This window comes from Helianthus annuus, chromosome 12 (assembly GCF_002127325.2).
Source record: "Helianthus annuus cultivar XRQ/B chromosome 12, HanXRQr2.0-SUNRISE, whole genome shotgun sequence".
In the NCBI taxonomy this organism is placed as follows: domain Eukaryota; kingdom Viridiplantae; phylum Streptophyta; class Magnoliopsida; order Asterales; family Asteraceae; genus Helianthus; species Helianthus annuus.
The window spans coordinates 30268596-30283525 of record NC_035444.2 but is presented as its reverse complement, the minus strand read 5'-3'; the positions used below and the strand labels follow the sequence as shown (position 1 = coordinate 30283525).

Genomic DNA, 14930 nt, shown 5'->3' with positions numbered 1-14930 from the left:
TCTGTTTAGGGATGAAACAGGGGTTTATAAAGTAAAAAAGTCAATGCTGACGTGTCAGAAGTTACAAAGATCTGATGGCTAACACCTCTCCACGTCAGAACCTCTGTTCTGATAATGGATGACAGTTGTTTGAAAACCACTGTTGGCCAACAACAGATGTTAGGCAACATTAGGAACTCAGCAGTCCTTAGATTAAACAGAACCTATGAGAACAGAAATACCCTTCAGTAGTGTTTGGAAACCACTGTTGGCCAACAACAGATCTTATGCAATATATTAAGACTTATGATTATGATGCAATAATAACCTAAAAAAAGCATTGTTGATGGAGTTTTACAATATTTAAAAAATAGCTATTTTTTAAGAATAGAGTTTTGATGTTTTGAAGACATTTTACAAAGATCTGTTGAACAATAACAGATGTTCAGAACTTCTATTGTGTTAATCGTTGACAATTCTTTGGAAACTGCTGTTGGGAAAAACAGATGTTGACAACAGTAGCAACTCAACAGTCGTTACAAAAAACAGAAATTATGAGAACAGACAATACCTTTAAACAGTCAATGAATCTTTTGCCAAACAGATGTTTTAAAAACAGCTGTTTTCAACAGACTTTTAAAGATTTTTGTCAAATTTTTCAAAATACCTATTTTTTAAGAAGGTTCAGAACTTCTATTGTGTTAATGGTTGAAAATTCTTTGGAAATTGCAGTTGGGAATAACAGATGCTGGCAACAGTAGCAACTCAACATTTACAATAGCATGTATCAACTCTAACAACTGTTGATGGTCAAATTAGTAAAAATAAAATGCTCTACAAAGATTAATATAATTAAAATTTACATATCACATGTGACGATAGATCTACAATTACATTGAGAACTGAACAACGAAATTTAATAATCTTCAGCTCTTGAACAGTAACCCTATCCTCATATACTTGATCCTCAACTTGCTTGATAAAGCGATACTTTAAATCATAATGGTAGTAAAACGTGATGAAAAGCTTCTACACTGTTTTTGAAGTCTGAAGTGCAGAAAGACATCACCATCAGGTTTCTGGACACTTGGTCTCTCATAAACAGACGAAGACGCAGTCCATCAAAACACCTCTTCAGCTGTTGAACAGTAGCCCTATCCTCATATACTTGATCCTCAACTTGCTTGATAAAGCGATACTTTAAATCATAAGAACCTACAAAAGGGTATGATGACATTTTTAACTTGTATATTTCTTCAAGTATCATGTAAAAGAAGGATATAATCGCAGTAAAAAGTGATGAAAAGCTTCTGAACTGACAATCATACTAACTTCTCCACACCATTAAACTAATCCAGGAGACAAAAACGTGTACATTTAATACAAAACAACAGCCATTCAATGCAAAGCCTCCCAAAAAAGAACTAATATATAAAATGGACATAATCAGTGATAATAAATACAAGAAAACCTGGAACAACATCGGTGCTTAACGAAGTACTCCACTTTCTGCACTTCAGACTTCAAAAATAGTGCAGAAGAACTCCCCACTGCTCGGTCGAAAAAAAAAGCTGAAATATATCAACACCTTAAAATAAACATTATCAACATATATTAACAGTTTAAAAGAATCCACAAACCTAAAATAACCCGCAACTGATTGTTTGAATTTTAAACAACTCTGATTAGGCTGAAATATAAACAGAGAATTAGAACAGATCAGTTTAAATTTTAAGATTCAAAATCAGAGAAAAAAAACATACCCTCAATGATGTTGCAACAATGATGTTGGAAAAATTTCGTGAAGTACAAAAAGCTGTATCGCAGATGAACAGACTGAATATGCAAATTTGGCATCCTGTAACAATCTATCTATACTTTCTATAAAAAGAGAAAACCAAGTGACATAAGAAAAGCCTAGGTCCAACGTGAGTGTGTGAAACAGAGCTTCAATGAAACAACAATGTTGGAACAATGATATTGGAACAAAGAACTGTAATCGAAGATTAACCGGCTCAATCATGATAGCTATGCATTTGAGTAAGAGAGATATGATCGCAAATATAAAGGAGAGAGATAAATTGAAATTTGAATGTGGAGCCAAATTCATATATGTTATTTATAGGGAGGCAGATTCATATGTATTTTGAATTTTGAATTTGGAGCCAGGATTTTAAATTTTGAATTTGGGCAGAGGTTTGCAATGGTTTTATAAACAGCTGCCCATTTGAAGATGTGGGCAGATGTTTAAATTGATTTTAAAGTGATTTTCTAGATGTGGGCTTGACCTTTGAAAATTAAAGTAATTTTATATATTAGGCTTTATGATGTAATAATGACATAAGAAAAACATTGTTTGACAGCCTCTCCTGCTGACACATCAGCTTTTCTTATGTCATTAGGATTTCTCCTTTTATAGAAAGTATAGATGGTTTGTTAAAAAGGTAAAATTATTATTCTAAAAAGTTATATACAATTTTCAACTAAATTTAATGTTAGACCATGAAAATATACAAAATAGCAATTAATGTTAGACCTCAAATATATAACCCTTAATTTAAAGTCTAGCTAACCTCAATAGTATTAAGTTTAACAAGCCATACAGAATATTCATATAATTAACTCTATTAAATCAACTAACACAAATCCCACAAAATATTTAATAACCCTCCTATCTACAACTCTATTTTTTCAATATTCTTTTATTTCATGATTTATTTAAATTTTTTTTTGAATGGCGAATTTCATTAAAAAGCACACTAGCAAGAAGCTAGAGGCTAAACAAACAAGGAAACAACAATTACAACGGGCAATTTATCCATTCTCTCCATACTAAGTCCTTAGCCTGAGACCTATTATTAATCCAAAAATAACTCAACGCTTTAATATCTTCCGTGATTAGTCTGATGGATTTGTGAGAGTTCGAAAAGACAAGTTCGTTCCTCGTCTTCCATATGCACCAACAAGTTGTGAGAATAATCCCGTATTATCAATACTTCTTTCGCCGTCCCAATCTATAATTACCGTGAACTGTCAAGAGATCCGTCATAGTGAAAGCATAGATCAGCGCTAACTTGCACTAAGTGGAAATATTATGCCAAATCTGGGCAGTCCAACTACAGGAGATAAAAAGATGGGATCCAGACTCATCCTCTTCAGAACATAACTTGCAGGAAGTGGAGCTGACCGAAACATTTCTTCTCGCGAGTTCGATTAGAGTAGGTAATCTGTTGAGGCTGGCCTTCCAAGCTAAGATATTAACCTTCTTAGGAATTTTTTTTGTTCCATTCCAAAACGAATCCAGAGTCGTCACTGTCAAGAGTCGCATCGAGGAGGGCCCTTTTCATCGAGGAGACTGTGAATTTGCCCGCTTGATCAAGTTGCCAGATCCATTTGTCCGGATGTTGTGACGGATTGAAAGTATCTAGCATCCAAAGAAGGTTGTTTAACTCAGATTCTTCACTTCCGTTCCAATCCGAAGATTTCCAATCCCATTTCCAAACAATCCCATCAACCGAAACTTCAAACATATCGCTGATAAGACGACTTTTATGCTTTTCAATGTGGAAGAGATTTGGGAACGATAAACGCAGCGGGTCTTCATTTAACCACGGATCTAGCCAAAATCGAATCTTGTCACCCCTTCCAACTTCACCTTTTAGAAATGAACCGATATTAATGTACGAGTAAGCGAGATAATTTTCCAACTTTGCAATGGAACTCCATGTGCCATTAAGGCTCTTTGAGTAAGGAAGAATAAGCCAAGAGCGGTTAGACGAATGGAGAGCAACAATCACTCTCCTCCAAAGGGCGCCCGTTTCAGTCTTGAATCTCCACCACCACTTGGTTGAAAGGGTAATGTTAGCATCCCCTAAGGAGTAAGCCCAAATCCACCGATATCCTTTGGCGATGTAACTTTTTTCCAAGCTACCCAATTTATCTTATTCGTGTCCTTGCTACCTCCCCAAAAAAAGTTCCTCTGTTTGGCTTCTAATTTGGAGATGATACCCATGGGAGCTTTAAAGAGGGAGAAAAAATAGGTGGGTAGAGTCTCCATGACCACCTTTTAGAGTGTAAGCCTTCCTCCTGATGAAAGGATTGAAGATTTCCATGAGGAAAGACGTTTGTCAAAAGCATCTAACACCAGCTTCCAATTTGCAATATTGTTCATGTTTGATCCAATGGTGAGCCCGAGATATGTGCAAGGTAATCGCCCCGACTCGCAGCCAATCAAGTTTGCAAAAGAGAGGACATCATCCGAATCCACTCCCACCCAAAGAGTTTTGATTTAGAGTTATTGATTTTCAGCCCCGAAACTAAGTGGAAACATCTTAGAATGCGTGTCATGTTTAGAATATTCTCAACTGACCAATCCCCAAGAAGAAGCGCGTCATCAGCGAAAAGAAGATGAGAGATAGTCGGACCCTCCTTTGGGCATTGGAAGCCTTTGAATAAGCTGAGATCCGACGCCTTGTTAATCATGATCACAAGCCCTTCCATTCCTATGATGAAGAAGAAGGGGGACAACAGGTCCCCTTGCCTTAAACCCCTAGAGAATTGGAAGTCGAAGGTAGGGGAGCTGTTGACAAGGACCGAAGATCTAGCAGAAGACATAATCCCCAAAACCCATTTCCTCCATTTAAGTGTGAAGTTCATTTGCTCCAAGATGGATAGAATGTAGTTCCAATTAATGTGATCAAATGCCTTCTCAAAATCAATTTTAAACATTAGGGCTTTTGATTTTCTCTTCTTCCACCACCCGATGATTTCATTCATTATTAAGGGTCCGTCGATGATGTTCCTATCATTAGTGAAAGCCGATTGGGAATCTGAGATAACCGAGCTAATAACCTTTTTGAGTCTATTAGCAAGGACTTTGGAAATAACCTTGCTAATGGATCCAATTAGCTTAATGGGTCGAAACTTATGCAAACCCCCGAGGTCGTTGACTTTTGGGATAAGGGCGATAAACGAGAAGGAGCAACCCCTCGCAATAGATTCCAACTCAAAAAAGTGATGCAACAAGCTTGTAAAGTCCGGACCTAACTCCTCCCAAAAGCGTTTTATGAATCGAAAGTTGAACCCGTCGGGACCCGGGGATTTATCATCTCCACAGTCCCAAACCGCCTCCTTTATTTCATTATTCGAAAAAGGCTCGATAAGACGTGTCGCTTCCTCATCGGATAACTTTTTGCACTCTGGACATTTCAACAAAGGTCTCACCTCCCACTCTTCTTTAAACCTTGTGGCAAAGAAATTAAAGGTTTCTTTTTTCACAAGATTTGGTACGTTACACCAAACACCGTTTATGTTCAGACCATGCATTTTACTCCTGGTTTCCTTACTTTTGATTATGACATCAAAGTACGAGGTGTTATCGTCACCAAAAGAAGCCCACTTAACCCTCGAAAGTTGTTTGAGATCTTTGGATTTCGTGGCTTCTATGTCGAGTAAAGTCGCCTTACACTCCGAGTAAACCCATAGGTCCTCCTCCTCCAAATCCCTATTTTCCAGTGCTTTGTCTAATCTGGATAAATCGGCTGAAATTTCGTCTTTTAACTCTTCTTCTTTTAATCTACAATCTGAGGCCCAAGACTTGATAGCTGTTTTTAAATGCTTCAGTTTATTAGAAACCCGTAGATCAGGTTGCTCTGCTGATACGAACGAATTACAGGCCCTTTTGACAACGTCAGAGAATCCGTCCTTTTCAAGCCAAGAGTTGAAAATACGAAAAGGCTTCGGTCCAAAATCGATTGGATCAATTGCAAGGACCAAAGGAGAATGGTCTGAGAGAAAGCGAGGAAGAGCCAATAGACAAGCGTCTGACCAATTCTCCATAAACCTGTGACAAAGAAGGAATCTATCGATTTTACTGAGTTTCGGTTTTGTGTTCATACCTTTGCAAAAAGTGAACTTCCTTCCTTTCATGGTATACTCGTGCAGATCCATATCATGAATAAAATCGTTGAAATCTTGCGCCACTGGATGTTTAAAAGCTGAGTTTTTACGTTCTTCCTCGCATCGAACAACGTTGAAGTCACTGAACAAAACCCATTGACCTGACCTAGGATTAAGGGTGAGTTTAATTTTGTTCCACAGGTCCCGTTTTGCTGCTGGACTTTGTGGCGCATACACATTCAAAATGTGAAGGTCTTGCTTCTGCACTTTAATTCTTCCCGAGACAAATAAGAAATGCCTGTCTTTAACAACGTCCGTTTTTGTGAAAATTATCGGGTTCCACAACAATTTTTTATGGTTTTTTTTTGGAACACCTTAACGTATTAAACACAATTAAAATATTGGGATGTAATTTATATCAGAAAAGTTAACACGCATGTTATAACAAGCCACTTTATTAGCTTGTTTATGGTTTACGCATTCACTTCATTGATTATATCTCGGATTTCATAATAAACAAAAAAGAATCAAATAAAATATTGTAAAGGGGCATCAATGAGACGACGATACATGTGAAAGAAGCTCACATTCAATGTTCATATTAGAAAAAAGAAAATGTCAAGCGGATAATATCATATCCGTACGTGCATGGCCCATCAATTATTTTTAGGTGACCATATTCGGATTAAACCACACTGTCACGTGGGCAAAGGCTCGATCACCATCTAAAATTAATTTTTGAAAAACAAAATAATATAAGTTAAATTAATATATAGAGTAAATTTCTATTTTCGTTCCACAGGTTTGTCTATGTTAATTAGTCCGCTCCAAAAATCTAACTTAATAACAAATCTAGCTCTTAGGTTTGTGTTTCTTAACGTTTTTCATGAATGGTTAACTTGATTTGTTTTTTCTGTTAAGTCTTGGCTAATTAACAAGAATATCCTCAGATACTGAAATTGAAGTCAATTCTTATATACAAAAATATTATATAAATATCATATCCGTACGTGCATGGCCCATCAATTATTTTTAGGTGACCATATTCGGATTAAACCACACTGTCACGTGGGCAAAGGCTCGATCACCATCTAAAATTAATTTTTGAAAAACAAAATAATATAAGTTAAATTAATATATAGAGTAAATTTCTATTTTCGTTCCACAGGTTTGTCTATGTTAATTAGTCCGCTCCAAAAATCTAACTTATAACAAATCTAGCTCTTAGGTTTGTGTTTCTTAACGTTTTTCATGAATGGTTAACTTGATTTGTTTTTTCTGTTAAGTCTTGGCTAATTAACAAGAATATCCTCAGATACTGAAATTGAAGTCAATTCTTATATACAAAAATATTATATATATTTAAAATTGTTTAACGTTTGATGTTTAAAATTCTTATATATACAAAGTTTAAATAATCTAACCTATAAAAAATATTATATGTGTATATATGTATATATGTGTGTGTATATATATTACACTTAAGGTAATATAGTTACTCAACTTATAAATATAATTACACACAATAATTACGCACACGTAAAAAATAATTATGTATAAAACTACACAACTTATAAATATATAATTTGAGTATGGTATTGATATGATTTTTTTAATTTAAATAATACGTGATCATGCGCTTTACGGTGTAACATGTGTTGTGTTCTCCGTCGTATCATGCCAAATTAATTAATAAGCAATTACACAAATTGAAGATACAACTATCGTAACTACTCTTTTAAATACCATTTTTTATCATGAACTCACCATACCTTTGCATTGGGATTGTTTAGAGCCATAAATAGTAAGTTATTTATTACCATATATATATATATATATATATATATATATATATATATATATATATATATATATATATATATACATACTAGGTTATCACCCGGGAATACTCCCGGGTTGTGAATCTTTATATCTAAAAAATAAATATACATCTATATATATTAATTAATAAAAATATACCATGTATTTGTGAATCTTTATAACCCGGGAACTTCCCAGGCAGAAAAAATCAATTTATAATCTAATTTCGTCATTAAATAAATTAAAAGACATGGTTTCAAACGTTATTAAGTGTTTAAATAAATAAGTTAAAATTTGGTGTCAATACTGTGCGGTACCAATGTTGAAATTAAAAGACATGTTTTCAAACGTTATTTGCCGTAAAATAACACTTTTTTTTCCATGGGACGCCTCCTTCCTTTTCTTTACATGTGCACCCCTATGCTATGCGATACGGTACCGGTTAAGCCAAAGCACTTATGAAGAAATGAAATAAGCAATCATATTGCAGCTAAGTAATTGAATACACATAATATAAGAATACAGCGTTGAAGCATACCAATTAATTGCATGTTCTTAGCACTCAACAAAGACATGGGACGTGACTACATATTCCAATCATGTTTGCCACTTGTATGTTTAGTTTCCTGGTAAGTGCTCTTATCACAAAAGAAACACATAATTAGTTGTAAAAAATCAAGATCATATAAGAAGCAAATACAAAAACCAAACAATGTAAGAAATCAACTTTATTCTACTTTCTTCCATGTATGTTATGCAACCTTGAATGAAGGGTATATTAGTCATATAAGAAGCAAATACAAAAACCAAACAATGTAAGAAATCAACTTTATTCTACAATAAACCCGGAGCCAAAGCCACCAAACACGGAGGGCCACAGTGAGCATGCCACACTTGTAATCCCAACCTAGGAGTGCTGGCCAAACTCGGATAGCCATATACGGGTAGGAAAATTTAATTTAGAACAAATAAAAGTATAAAAATAACATTTTTAACCTCTAAAGTATCATCTTTCCCTTTTCTCCGCCATAAATTTTTAATTCGATTTGTTAAACGTTTTCTTGTTGTAAACTTTAGATCACTATTATACTATTTCCGGTACACCAGTAAAAACTCACAAAACCACTTAAAACTTTAATGGATCTTAAGACAACCACTAATTGGAATAAATGTAAAATCACATATGTATCTATATCTAACTAAATAAACTGATTATGGTCTGCAAAAGGAATGACAATCATTTCAAAAAAAAATTAAAAAAATAGATGACACTAATCAGTATCTAAAATCCTACAATACTCATTGGTGTATCAAAATGTTTTCCATACTTGATCACATCCTTCTCTTAGTCTTTAAATTAGTGTAAAATCAGAAAATGAAGGTTTAACCAAGATTAGTAGAGAGAATGGCCACATAGACATAGAACAAAAGTTAACAATGAAATCCCAATAGGAGTTATAAACATTTCATAAACTTAATCACGGAATGATACATAAATCTTTTTATGTCTAAATAAAATAAAATAATAAGTTCAGGGATCATATAAATCTTTAGTCTTCAAAACTCTTATTAGCAGCCATCTTCCAAGAAGCACCAACATTATTCATCTTTAAACTCTCTGTCATCATCCAACTCGACTCCAATCCCCATATTATGCATCATTCATCTTCCTTTGCTCCTTGTTCTTAACTTGTAACAACGTAATTTTTCATGGTAAATAACTTGTATTCTATAATTTAGTTAGTTGTGTGCTTTCTCATGGTCTGTTCCAAGTTGAAACCTATGCTTAGTATAGATTCTTGGTAAAGAAACCACCAATGTAACCAACCAAACCAGTCTTTTTGAACAACAAAAACAATGGCAGTGTTGCAGAATTATATTAAAATTAAGGTTGACTTAAAAACAGAAATGTAAATAACAAAATTATATTAAATTATAAAATCTTATGCTAATTTCTCTTTTTAAGTTGTAATTATGGCACAAAATACGCACCCCATTTATTTATGACATAAAATAACTTATAAAAAATAAATTATAATATAACTATGTTAAACGGGTCAACCCGCCAACCTGATCGGGTTGACACGAACCCGACCCGTTAACCTAAACGGGTTCGCGGGTTCAGCATGAAACTGACCCGAACCCATCTAGACTAAACCTATACCCGCGAATTTCGTGTTAGGTTCGTGTCATGTTTTCGGGTCGTGTCCGAAATTCACACCCTTAGTCTTAAGTAATTGGTTTTACATGATGATCTTGGTCAAAATGATGTTCTAAGTTGGTTTTAACAGTGTATACTAATATCTGTTTCGAACAAACTAATATGATCTTATAAGGTGCTAGTTACCACTTTAGATTATTATAACTCCCAAATCGTGAAGCCAAACCGTTAGTAACGGTTCAGTTTGGTTTCAATTTGTAAAAGTTTGATTTCAGTTTTCGAAGATCAAAAACCGTTACTAACGGTTTAGCTCACGGTTTAACATAAAAATCGTCCAAACCGTACCATAAACACCCCTACCTCCAGCTACTACATTGACATTAACCATCTGACCTGTCTTTAGCATCTAAAGTGGGAGAATTGATGTTTCTGAACCAAATAACGATCGGTATTAACCAAGGCTCTGCATTATTTTCAGTTTTTATTCCACAAAGTAACATAGGTCTAGATGATGACAGTGATCAACCTAAAATAACACTGACATTAAATCTAGGATTGACACCCAATATCGTAGACTAAATGCGTATTCATCTATGTGAGATGCATATGTTAAAAATGAGATGGTAACCATTTGATCACAGAATATTACCTTTCAACTTTGAACGAAACTGGACACGTGTTAAAGTTGTACGCAGTACGCGTGTCTGCTTGGAAGAGAACAACAACATCGCCCAAGCAACCTTATTGCATATCACTCAAGTAAACCTATCATGCGTACAAAATCAACAACAAACGTACAACAGTTAATGCACAAATGTACAACATAAAAGATTAGTTCTAAAGAACTAAATTACTTATAGGACCAGAAAAGAGGATATATTACAATACAATAACTAACCTCGTCATTGTCCTTAGTTTGTAAAGTAGCAACAACATATAAGCATTTCTTGATATCTTCACCTGGTAAGCGGAAAGCAAAGATGTAAATCGCGAGGGTCAGATGCCAGAGGAAGTGAAATAATAATGTGGAATCAAGCACAAATGACACTCTTCCTTTTAGTGTCATACAGGACCCGTTCAAGCCTATTTTTTTTCCTGAAATTAATATACTAAAATTAAGATTTACTTAAAAACACAAATGTAAATAACAAAATTATATTAAATTATAAAATATTATGCTAATTTCTCTTTCTAAGTTGTAATTATGGCACAAAATACACACCCCATTTATTTTATGACAAAAAATAAGTTGTAAAAAATACAATATAATATAAATGTGTTAAACGGGTCAACCCGCCAGCCTGATCGAGTTGACCCGAACCCGATCCGTTAACCTAAACGGGTTCGCGGGTTCAGCATGAAACTGACCCGAACCCATCTTTTATACGACCCGCATAGCTTCAATACATTCAAATGTGTCAAATTCCATAAGAATTAAAATATGTTCATTAACTATTAGAAGCAGAGAGCTATGTGGACGAAGACTTAAAATGGTCAAAGTCAAACAATAGTAAATGTCAACTTTTAAATATAATATACGTTTTCTAGAGCTTTTGATAGTTAAAAAGAAACCTAGTTAAACAAAAGTACTGCACATAAGAGCTTGTTAGGTTAATCACAAAATCATCTTTGACAGCTTGAAATTGGTATATAAATGGGTTGACTGCTCAAAATTCAAACTACATTACTCTTATCTTTGGAACAAAGGGGCATGGCAAAAGAACACATACCACAATTATGATACTCTGGGAGTTGTTTAAAGGTAGTTACTTGAAGGCTTTCGGAAAGTAGACAACTGCGTAGAGCACTTGAAATAAAATAACCAAAAAACATCAATTAAGAGTAAATGAAGGATTTAACTTCTCAAATCAAAGCACTTGAGAATTTAATGCAAAAATACTTGTAAAATGGAAAAATAGCATACACGTGTCTGTGTATCACAAGTGTAAAATCTAAGATGTGTTTTTTCTGTACAATTCGAAATAGACTGAGTCAGACTCACCCAAATTTTTTGTCTAGATTTTTACCTTTTTCTAATAAAAAATAAGTAGTGTCATACATGATTTAGGAGGTTGGATGTAATATAAGGATTCATTATACCCGTTTCATACATGTCACAGTTGAGTTTAGCGAATTTTGGTTGACTTGACCAATGAACATACACTCGTACCTACAAAAATGCAAACATTTAGATATAATTAGACATAGGTATAGATAAATTAGACTTTAATATTGGACAAAAATGAGTAAATAGATCAACCCAATCTCTCCCACAAATGTAATTCATGTTGTAACCAAGACCTTAAGATACAAACCATAATTTTTCTTAACAGAGACAATATGTGACTCGTCCACGTACAGATGGCAAATCCAATCCTTTTGCTTATCTGGGTTACGTTTATTTCTAACGTTTTCAATATGGGTTGAACCGTTCGAAACTCGAAAGTTACCAAAAGTGCAATTTTATTGCTTACAACATATCGTTTGGTAATAAAATTTAATCATACTATTTCTAAAAAGGATTTTAAATATTTCTAAAAAGAATTGAAAATTGGATAAAAAGTGAACAGCAGTTAAAAGAAATGGTAAAATGTGATGTTCTCAAAGCCGATTCTTGATAACAAATTTAAAACTTGAAAGACATACACCTGAATATCGAGAAGAGTGAAGTGCAATTTGTATTTGTTAATCAACTTGCTTCGGGATTCAAACCTGATCAAAACCAAAACATAGATCCACTCTTCTAGCAGCCATTTGACAGCCGACTTGATAAAGAAATGTAGTGTCAAGTAATGCCACAACCTTCATAGGTTCAAAAAAATGAAATGTACAGTTGATTGTCTTCTATAGCTACAAAACAAAAAGTGAAACTGAAACAAATGGTTCAGATAAATGGAATATACAATATTAATTAATTATTAAAAATATAGACTACAAAAATTAACTAAACCGGTTGGTTTGTTCTTCCACATCTAGTCTTGTGCTCCCTTCATCCCCTTTAGTAAATGAAAATCAGTCTTCAAACTTGTCACAAAAATAGAAACCACAATCACTTTAGCCTTCAAACATGTGGCAAATTTTGTGATAATTAAAGACTTCACATAAATTTCACTGTCAGTTCTTGATAACAATTTTAAAACATAAAAGACACGCACCTGAATATCGAGAAGAGTGAAGTGCAATTTGTATTTGCTAATCACTTGCTTCGGGATCCAAACCTGATCAAAACCAAAACATAGATAAAACAAACATGAATAAAAAATGAACATGAGAAGAAAAGCTCACCATTAGCCTTACGAACAAAGTAAAGAAACAAAACAAACCAAAAAGCTTGGCCGGAGGTTGCAATTGAAAAGATCACCGGAAGTAATACCAAGTAGCATCCATATGCAATTTGAACCCTAATAAAGAAAACACAACTATCAGAGATATCATATACCATATGTTTATAAGGTATTCCATTGAAAAATTACCTCAACAACAGTAATCAAAGCCCTTTCAAACAAACAGATCCACTAAACTATCCTGACTTTAGCAGTATACTGATGTGATTGAACCTTCTGCTCCTTATGGGTGTATAAGCATATAAATTATGCTTTGAAATGTAAGGCATGTAATATATATTACCCCTTTGAGTGAAGCTTTTCAAGAATTGATATGAACTCCAAACATCCCAAAGACATGGTCTGAAAAAGATGATTTTTTTTTCATGCTATACTATAGAAAAACTAAGCTGGTCATAGAAGTGAAAAGGTACAAGCCAAAACTCACCAGAGTAGAAATCACCTTGTCGGCCCTTGTAGCGGACAAATGGAATAACATAGCATCCATTCATTGAACTTTTTGCATTATAAATGTGCACAAACTACCTTATAAAATAATAAAAACCTAAAAACATCTTTTGAAACAATTAGGGTTTGACACATACATGTATACTTGCCACTCATAAGGAGGCCCGTAGTTGCAACCTTTAATATTAAGATGCTCAAACTTCAATGTGTAGCAGAGACCTATGATACACCAAATCAAATAGCTGATTTAGGAATAAGATGTGCTAACAAAACACTGTTATCAAAACTTACATGGTAAGTGATTAAAGCTGCCATGATAGCTATAAAAACACACAATTTGATAGTTTAGAAATTAGTAGAAAAACAACTACAATGTGAAGAATGATAGTTTACAGACTACACTGAATAAAATTAAAGAAGCCAAACTATGTTGTTTTCCAACTTATGGCAGGATATGCCCAAACATTATGTGATGTGCAGCCTCTTCGATTATTAATATTTAATGCTACCATACTAATAACCCAATGCAACCAGATAAAACTTTTAACAGTATAAAAAACTTAAAATCAAGCACTCCACTAAGTTCCAATTTCCAGGCAAAATTTAACAGGTTTGTAATAAAACTTCCAGTAACATATATACCGTAAAACCGAACACCCCACTAATATCCCATTTCATGGCAAAAGAATGCAAGTTCGTAGAAGGCTACGAGCTAAAAAGGCTCCAACAGCCTTCATCTTTCTACCAAAGGTGTCGTAATTCCATTGTATCCTTACACTGATAGTTACATTCATAAATGCCCCTTACACCCAAGTTATAAACCAAAGCAACTGGTCTGATTGATTACCTGTTCGTTTTTCAAGTTAAACTCAGAATATAACTTTAAAAGATTATAACTTCAATAAATAGAATACAATATATCCTATACTCTGATATATGAAGAAACGGGAAAAAGAATGGTTTTATTACATACATACCAACGTACTTCCAATCATGGCAGTTGATCCAATTTGTAATCTTCTATATAATTAGATTGATTTGTACCAAGAAGCTATCATCACTTGTTAAAACAAAAAAAAAAAAAATCAAAACTGGAATATTAGTAATCACTTACATTACAGAAAAAAGAGGATTAAGGGGCTGTTTGGATAAGCTTATTTTAGTGACTTATTTACTTTTTGAAAAGTTAAAAGGTGTTTGGGTTAGCTTATTATGTGAGAGAAATAAGTAAATAAGTCATTCCCTTATGACTTATTTGCTTTTCAAATAAGCAAATAAGT

At 33.8% G+C, this 14930-nt stretch overlaps 1 long non-coding RNA gene across 6 annotated transcripts; it reads right to left on the bottom strand.

Moving 5' to 3' along the window:
* Positions 1 to 9129: 9129 nt before the first annotated feature.
* Positions 9130 to 13935, bottom strand: LOC110894518. 6 transcript variants are annotated; one of them, XR_004874666.1, is made up of 10 exons: positions 13788 to 13895; positions 13631 to 13698; positions 13333 to 13545; positions 13015 to 13260; positions 12508 to 12883; positions 11960 to 12029; positions 11590 to 11666; positions 10758 to 10954; positions 10509 to 10624; positions 9130 to 9382 (listed from the first exon to the last, which is right to left on the bottom strand). It is a non-coding gene; the product is annotated as an uncharacterized LOC110894518 (long non-coding RNA). The 6 variants fall into 6 exon arrangements; XR_004874664.1 differs by having other exon boundaries at positions 10758 to 10819; XR_004874667.1 differs by having other exon boundaries at positions 10758 to 10819; positions 11971 to 12029.
* Between the last annotated feature and the right edge of the window lie 995 nt (positions 13936 to 14930).